The sequence below is a fragment of the Polypterus senegalus genome, chromosome 10 (assembly GCF_016835505.1).
Source record: "Polypterus senegalus isolate Bchr_013 chromosome 10, ASM1683550v1, whole genome shotgun sequence".
Taxonomy (NCBI): domain Eukaryota; kingdom Metazoa; phylum Chordata; class Cladistia; order Polypteriformes; family Polypteridae; genus Polypterus; species Polypterus senegalus.
In genome coordinates this window covers 63,644,398-63,654,318 of record NC_053163.1, presented here as the reverse complement: position 1 = coordinate 63,654,318, position 9,921 = coordinate 63,644,398, and positions in this window count along the sequence as shown.

Below are 9,921 nucleotides of genomic sequence, written 5' to 3'. Positions count from 1 at the left end.
ATTAGAACTAAACAGCAAAAACACCGTACATCTGAGCTGACAGTATAACAAAATATGGCATTCTTCATTATGCAAGAAGTAAATGACAAAGCACATCCTGCAGCAGACAGCAAAGTACATTGTGTAATAATTTATTTTTTTTTATAAGCAGGAAATTTTATACCCACGTTTCTGAAGAAAAACAGATGAGCTGCAATGAAAATGCAGTTCTGAATGTTTAGGTGGAACAGAGTTTCACAATGAGACTTCCTCTGGTTTTGATTTCCAAACAAGCATCTATTGGTTCCTATTTTGTTACTCACAGCTCAAAGTCGAAGACTTCTTAAATAAAACATCTATCTATCTATCTATCTATTTGTGTTTATTCGATGCCATAACATAGTGCCTTTCCTATCTAACTATTATATAAAGATATAAGTCAATATACAATGATACTTGCTAGATTATATGGACGTGTCAAAATAAGTGCTGGGTTTGCAGTTTGGGGCGGGGTCTCATTTACTATTAACTAGTCTTTAGATATCCTTTATATTTAATTTCAGAGCCTCGTTTGCCACTGAAGGGAGCAACACCCATTTACCAGATTTGACAGAATTAGATTTTTTTTACCAGTATACTTTTATTAAGACACCAAACAAAATATGTTTAATTGTTTCATTTTCATTTTTTACATATGAATTTACAAAGTTCCTCAAGTCAAAAAAAGAAAAATTTGATGAATGCTTTAACTTTACTTATGGCTAAAAATGAAGTCAAAAATTAGATCTACCGACATTGCAAAACAAATGAAAATAATATTAAAAACCTCACAGCCATTATATTACTTTTGAGGTACAAATAAAAATGGAGAAGCATCTTTCTAAACAAAGCAAAAATAGGCAAGTGTGGAATTTCAAATACAATTGACTCACAGAAGGACTTCATGAGCTGTAGTTTGTAAAAGTAGCATCAAAAATCTTTAGCGTAAACTACTATTAAGTAAGGGGTTTAGCACTCCTAAACGAGGCCTGTTTAATAACACAATAACAGCATTTCACGTTAACACAGATGGTTCTCTGGTTACAGAATAGTACTTTGGTATGTTCATAACTCATTTCAGTATTCAGAGAAAACAATTATGCAGGTACTATGCATATCATATAAATTGATACTGCCATGATTTTCAAAATGTTCTAACAAACTTTTGGAAACAGAGTTTACAGAGTAGTCATGCAGCCAGTGACAAAGACATATCAGCAGGAGTCTTGACTGCTTCTTTGTCAGGTGTTGCAGCATTGATATTGAGTGTTTTGTTGTCATGCGGTGTAGCAAAGGAGTTTAATGCTGCACTTCTGTGCGGTGTTCTGCCTATTAAATGTGAGTAAATTAACCTCTTTGTTTGGAGCTGCAGATGTATCTCTTGGCTGTGTTCTTTCATTGAACTGATACTCCACTCCAGACATTCCATTCCAGGTCCAGCTCTCAGCTTTGAGACCCCCAAACACACCTTTAGCAGCTGTCCTGCAATGCCTCAACAATTTGACCCAATGACCCAATACCAACAGATTTATGCTTTTTACCACTATACAGAGAACCAGAATACGTTGAAAAATCCTTTAGTATATAAATCCACCTTGCATTCAAAAAATGCAGGCTGGTTGTGGAGATTCCTTCTTGATACAACGTTTGAAGGATAGCCACTTTTAATGTCCATTAATTCATGTAAGCTGTATATGTATCGACTTTTTCAGAAAGACAGTTTCCCTTACCACAAGGCTGGGAAGTCCCATAAAGGATACAAGAACATGACACCAGATCTCAAAGCAGTGATGCACCTCTGGAGTGAGTTGGATGGAGACAGAGAAGAAGCAGAATGAAATAAAGGAAATGTTTTGGTTTGTTACAATAATGAACAAGTTATTCTAAAATACAGACAGGGATCTTAAACCAATAAGTTATACCTGGACGAAGAGTAGGCTTTGCTGTTTTGGCTTTGTTTATTTCTACTTTGAATTATCCCTTTTATATTTTTCCTCAGTGAAGTACTTGATTTATGTCCTGTTTTTATCCTTGTACTTTTGTATTTCAATCATATTTCTAACTAATGGTAGTAGGTTAGATTTTATACTCTTTGAATTTATTTTTTGCAAATAATACATGAAACCATTAACCATAAATTTCATGCTATACCACAAAGCAGAAAAGTATGTATGCTAATTTTTTCCAACTCCGCTGACAGGTGGAAGAAATTCTTTTATACAATGTTCCAGCCAAGTCTGATTATCTGATTGTAAAGGTTACTACTTCCGTTCCCATTTTCAGATCAATAAATAGATCAAAGCCTTTTTCTCAATGGCTTTTCTTTTAACTGGAAACATTTGCTTCTAAGAATGTATGGACAAAGTCAGCTGAATCCCAAAGATTCTGTCTTTCACGATGGATGATGCTAGAATGCATCCAATGCAGAAGCGATGTGCTGCTTATTTTAGGCAGCATTAAAGCTCTCAATGCATCACCCATCACCACTAGAAGTAGTTAGTGTTCTGGCAGCAGTTACAGAAAGAGTTAAGGAGTTAAAAGAAAAAATAAAATAATAAAGTAGTATGTACTGTATATAGTAGTAATAGCAGTATTGTTATCTATATAGAGTACATTGAAATTCTTACATTTGTGTCTGACTAACATGCAGAATATTGCCACTCTCTGGTGTCAAAACAAATGTGAAAAATCTAAAATACAGAACTTCATTTCATTAAAAGAAAACACAAATCAGCTTACATGATGTGCTCCTTATCCTGTCCCTATGGTCCCATTATCTTAAATCTTGTGACATAGCATAGTTCTCACATTAGACAGGACCTCTTTGGTCATTTTATACATGGCATGTAAGCTCTAATGTATTTAAATAATCCAAGAGGAGAGGCAACAATTAAGGTGAAAAATGAGAATATACTATTATCATACAAATGTACTTTGCATAGATGTTGAGTATGAAGGGCACTGATTTAGTTGCCCCCTCAATCCTGAAGTTCACCTGATGTAATGCTTGAGGGAGCTCATGCTGGGAAAACTGAGCTGGAAATTCAATACCAGATGTGTTTGACTTGATGTGTTGCTATAGATTTCTTGTAATGGTTGATCTGTACTTCACCTGTCGGACGAACCAGTAGCCTACAGTGAGGGTGATAGAAAATTATAATCTTACAAAAACTGTCCCTTAAACCATAAACATACATCTCAATTAGGTCTCTGAAATAAACTGCTTAGTTGAATATGATAACAAAACTTGATGAGATTGAAATATAATGATGGTCTTTAAACATGACTGCTGTTTACTATGTCCAGGTCAACATATGCACTGAATGCAATATCACCATCAGCTCAATAATAAACGATATAAGAAATTTTCAAACAGGAAGCTGGCTATGGAGAACTTTTAAGGAAACCACAAACAAAATGGGAGGAGTGTCATCAATCAGTTGATAGATGATGGTGAACAATGGATGTTAAAATATGCCAGGATTTAACACAAGCTTTAAACTGTAAGCACATTTGAGAGACAATCATTTTCTGTTGATTGTTCAGTTATATTTTGCTGTTTCTCTGTCTCCCGTGTTACTCCAGTTAGAAGATTATTATTATTGTTGTTGTTGTTGTTTATTCTTTATAATAACTGAAGCTCAATAAATAATAAATTCCAAGCAGAAGATTTAAACTGATTTAAACTGAAAACAGAAGGAGCACGGTTGACTGCAGAATCGAGAGTGACATCAGTGTTCATTGACCTTCTTGTCTTCATTTCCAAGTGCAGAAAAGGGAAAGGCATAAATGACAGAGGCAGTCCAAAACTCAAGGTGAAATTACATTTAGCATAGAATGCCCTGAAGATGCCATTTAGTTATACAATACGTGTGGAACAGTATATAAAACCATATAAGAATATGGTCAACTAAAATGCAGCTGATCCATTCAGATGTATTTGGGGCTTTTGTCTTGGTTTTTAGTTGAGACAAATCTGGTGAAAAGCTGATGAGTAGTAGGAAGTAGATAATCTTTTGAGGGAATGGAGAAGGAGCAAACACGACACTAAAACTTTTATCCAGTAACTGTACAATTTGATACATTTGCCTTAATGCATAAAATGGCAGGGGGCCAAAAATATTTACCAGCAACTGAGGCCTTGTAATGAAAGTTAAGACAAGGTATATAAACACAGGAGGAAGAGAAAGCCACAGAAAAGGTACTGATATTATGTATGCATAAACAAGACAGAGAGGAAAAAGGTTTTTTTTTCTGTTTTGATGATGCTAAAACACATCATTGTACATTTTGCAATTGTATCCAACAGGAATTTGTAGTTGAGATCATTTATGTTCAATTTTAACAGTCCAGCACAATTGTTTAACTTCAGTGACAACTAACAGTTTGAATTTTAAGCAAATTAATTTCCTCCTTACATCACCAAAACTGATTATTAATGTTTCTGGGTTTTAACGCCTGCTATTGTCTCTACATGATTTATTTCAGATTCTGCAATAAGATTTTCTCAGGCTCCTATTGTCCTCTCCAACCCATCATATAAGAGTCTCCTAACTAGATACTAAGGCTTATCAAACTGGCTTTAATACAAAGCAGCACATTCTTTGAACATGTGGGATATTATTCTCAGTGGTTGTGTGTTGAAGATTTTGAGTCAAATCTGCAGGGAGAATGTGGCAGAGCTATGCACATTCTCAGATTATATTAGATTATAGACTAAAGATCTTTATTTTCACATATAATATAAGAGCACTGTGGAATTCTTGCACCATAGTTGCAGTGGTGTATTGGAACTGAAGAAGACAATGATAAAGAACTTCAGTGTCAAGCTGGCCACCCTGTATAATTGGTTGCAGACAAATAAATTAAAAAAAAAAAACCCACACACACACAAAATTATTGTGGAGTTTCTCTACAGGTGCAAGTTCAAAACAGAACTGTCCCAAGATGGTGGAGCTTCCAGTTTTTAACCCTTCTGACAGGAAGAGACGGATCCAGGTAGACGGATACCAGAAGTGACATCAGAGGTGCTCCAGCTATCAATCAACTGGTCTACAGATGTAGGAAGAAAGAAAGACATTAGGATACCAACCCTTCAACCCCTGGAGTGGTAGCAGAACTGCAGTTAATTGAGCTCTTCAACCGTCCCCTATTCACATGTACTTGACAGTATAAATAAATACAGTAAATAAATAAAAGTAGCAGATAACAAGAAACAAATAAAGAGCATAAAGAAATATAGTAAATAAAAGTTAAAAACAATATAATAAACAGTATAATTTCATTCAACTTGATGTATTCTATTAAATATATTTATATTTTGGTAACCATTAAGTAATTTTTAAAGAAAATTTATTTCCTAAGGGGACTGTTTAACATCATACACTAGGTTTATTGTATTTGGTCTGTACAATCATAAGCTATCTCAATCACCTCTACATCACTGCTGAGGGTTTGTTTTGTTTTGGACATGCTTTGTCTCTAGTTATGTCAGAGGATTGGGACTTCATGAAGTTTTGTCTAGCCTCACTTGAGGAGACAAATTTTCAAGTTATTTCTTATTAATCCTTTTTACCCCAACTACTTTAAGTGCCAACATAACTATAGACTCCTTAGCCATACTACCTGTCAATAATATGAAATCAAGGTTAAAGCAACTATATGAAACAATCTATTACTTTTACTTAAGATTACAAAATGCCCTCAAAGGTTCAAAAGTAGTGTTTCTGCTACCTAATTTGCTGACCTAACAGGTCTAAATGCCAAGATAATATTTTTATAGGAGACTTACTTAATAAGTAAGGAACAGTACTGGTTGTAAAGAGATGCGATTGGCCAAATTTTTCACTCCAGCTATATAAAGAAAAATAGAGATGGGAATTTTAATACATAAAACAATCTCATTTGTAGTATCAGATGTTGTATCTGATCCTGAAAGGCGATACATCATGGTGATGGGTAATTTATTTAAATCTAAAGTAATTTTGATAAAATATCTGCACACCTGGTATGGATGATAGAGGTTTCACCCAAAATATATTTGCATCATTTCTAGTATGAACACTCATAAAATTATAATGGCCAAAGACTTTAATTCTGTTTTAAATCCACAATTAGATAGGTCTTCTATTACAGTGGCGATAACATCTAATATTGAAAAATAATCACACAGTTTGTAATGGGTCATGATCATAACATAATCAGACACATGAAGATTTTTAAATCTAAACTCAAGAGCATACTCCTTCTCATCAGTACATCATAGTTACTCAAGAACTGATTATTTCTTTATAGATAATTTATTGCCCACTATCAAACCTTGCAAGTATGGCACTATTGTTATCTCAGACCATGCCAATCTTGTCATGGAGCTTACATCACTGTCCTACACACTTTTTTGATAGCTCCTGTCATTAATTCTGTATAGTTCTCACCAGCTAATCTCTAAGCAAATTGATTATTTTTTACAGAAAAGTGCATCCTCAGAAGTCTCTGCAGTAATATTCTGGGAAACTTGGAAGGCTTTTTAAAGAAGTCAGAATATTTCATATCTTTCCCACAAAAATAAATTGAAAAACCAAGAAGGTATCAGAGGTAATCAACAAAATTACCAAAATAGATCAAGCATACACCAGAGGCCTCATGTATAAACAGTATGTATGCCCGTTTTCGTTTCGAAATGTATAAAAACTAAACTTGGCACACATACACACATTTTCACGGCAGCCACAGCCCATGCATATGCACATTTCTAGTAGGTTTTGTAAACTTGTGCCACCACGTGTCAAAGCAGTGCTACTGTTTCTGTGTGGTTTCCCTTTCTTTTTTAGATTAACATCCATGCCGCTGGCTTTATCAAATACACCAAAATTAATTACATATCATTTACAAATTTAAGGCACTTGATTATAATCAATCTGTAACAATATAATGGTGCACAGATTGACCAACTGCCATGGCTGCCGTAGTATTGTTAGAAGATCTCACAAATTAGAAGAGAGCACATATTCAGAGATCAAATTGATTTCTTGTCCAATTACCAGCTTCTAAGTTGATTTACATTTCCAAGAGCTATTCTATTGGTGCTGTGTGACAATGTGGGTTCTGCTCCATGCTCCCATCAGCTGTTCGGGAGCCCTTGAACCCAACACCGTCGATAATGCTACCAAGGTGAGCTAGACAGTGAGGCAATAACATTTGAGCAAGGTGATAATGTAAAAAAGTGCAAAGTGCTTTTATTTAAAATCCAACAAAACACAGTGCAACAGTGCAGTGTTCACAGTTCAATAAATCTTCATTAAATAAATAATCCATTAAAACAAAACGTGGAGGTAAAAAATGCAATAAATAGAACAATCCTTTAAAACCAGGTTAAAACGTTCATCAGGAAGCAGTCTTTAAAATAAATAACAAGCCTGGTGCTCTTCTATGCTAGCGTTTCACCTGCTTCTCCTGGTTGTGCTTTGCAACCGGCGAGACGCTCTCTCTGCTGCTGCCCTTTCTCTCATACACACAGGTCTGGAGACCTCCCTATCCTGGCTTCGGTCTGGCACTCATCCCAGGCCCGAGACTTGGACTCCATGGTTTCCAGGACGCCCATACCAAGGACTTCACCTCCAAGCCTCCTGACTCTCGCCGCCGCTCCGGCCTTACGTGGACAGTCTCTCCTTCTTTGGTCACTCCCACTACATGATCGCTCAGCGGGAGCGAGTTCTACTTCAACTCCCGGGTGTCGGCCTAACACCCAGGCTTCCATGCAGCTGCCCGCGAGCGCTCATTCGCTCGCTCACTCGCCCACACGCATCGTCTCTCTCTCCTGCACCGGCTTGCTCGCTCGCTTCCTGTAAACTCCGTCCTTTCTCCCTTTCCATTTTGTTCTTCTTTTTTCGTTCTCTTTTTTTAACCGACTCGCGCTTCTTTATATTGAGGGGGGGCTGCAGCACATTAGCCACAGGAACAATCACGGATGTGGGCAGTCCCTCACCTGTGCACTAGGTGAGAAACGCCCACACCGCAGATCGCCCGGAGATCATGCTACAGCCACCATTCCCCCTCACTAAGCCGCCGCGAGCGCAGTGATTATTTATTTACATAAAAACAGCTGGCCTTTGCTAAACGAGCTGTGGACCCATAACACCACATGCTGTTTTTTGATCTGGGGCTATCTTTACAAAGACAGACTTTGAGGAATTATGTTCTACCTGTTTCTTTGCAAGTTCTGTCCACCCTTGGGTTTTTAGCCACAGGAGCTTTTCAATGTGAACTGACTTCCGATTGGGTATTTCTCAGTCATAACTGAGTTGCGCCATGCCACCTGTATAGGATGGTATTATATACTGTATCTGGGTGACAAGCAGATAAGATTTCCTTGCCCTACTGCCCAACTGGGATTCGGTTGGATTAACTTTGGAGTGATGTTCAATAATATTTCTAATGTCATTCATTTTTTTTCTTAAAAATATAGAGAAAGCCTCACAAGTTTCACAAGAAGTTTTTAGAAGGCATTCCTTTGAGTGAGTTGGGATTAAAAGCTGATCAATAGTTAAGTAGAGGAACTGGATAAACCCCTGACACTCTCAGAATTACTAGATGCTATAAACTCACTCCAAAGTGGGAAAGCAGCAGGCCCTAATGGCTACCCAGTGGAATTTTACTGTATCAAAAAAAGAAAATCAAACAAGTTAGCTCCACTATTTGCAACATTTATATACTGTAAGCTAGAGAAAACATTCTACTTCACAATTTTCTGCAAGCATTAATGGTCTTTCCAAAGAAAGAAAAGGACATCATGCAGACCAATTTCTCATCTGAATAATAATGTTAAGGTACTCTCCAAAATTCAAGCCAGAAGGATTGAGAAAAGTACTTCCCTCTTTAATATCACAAGACCAAAGCATGATTTATTAAAGGCAGTGCCAAAAAATAGACAAAGAGCCTCAAAAAGGTTTGGGGCAGCCTCCCATATACTTGAACCCAGCTGCAAAATGATAAATTTATTGTACAATTATGTTCAGATTGGAGTCCAAAACAGACCTGACTTGGCTAAATTAAAGATGGCAGTTATAAAGGAAGGCTGAGGAAGTGGTGTTGTCTGAGCTGTGGACCAGAAGTGGCATCATCCAGGGACCGGCAGAGTTTCCTGTAAGTGGTCTGCAGTGAAAACAGAGGAAGGATTAGCAGAGTCTGCCACCCCCTGGTCTGGGGTGGAATTATCTTCATTCAAACCCTATAGCTGCCTCCCATGTGCACATGTGTGACAGCAGTCACTTAGCTTCTAATTTTGGACACTTGTTTAATATAATGCACTCACCCATAAAATTTAACACACCAAAGATCTTATTATCTTTGGATGCAGAAAATACATTTAACATGGTTGAAAGGGACTACCTATTCACCACATTGCACAAATTTGGATTTGGCCCAAATATATGTGAATGGATCAAATTACTCTATACCAGTCCAGAAGTCTCTGTTTGTATTAACAACATTATTTCAAACTACAACAAACTAGAACATGGCATTTGACAAGGATGCCCCCAATCGCCATTGCTCTTTGCCATTGCCATTGAACCATTAGCCATTCAGCTGCAAAAATGTATTGAGAATTAAACAGGATTACCAGAGAAGGACTTGAAAAGAAAATATAACTGTATGCAAATAATATGGTACTGTATATATGAGACCCACAAATTTCCATACCCACAGTCCTCAATACACAAGCAGAATTTCAAAAGCTACCTAGAGTTAAAATTAATTTGAATAAAAAGTGTGCTTTTTGCAGTGAACTCCATAACTCACAAAATTATACTGGACATCTTTCAATTTATTTTAGCAGATCAGTTTAAATACCTAGAAGTAAACATTACAAGTAAATATAAAGATCTTTTTCAACAACATTTTGCT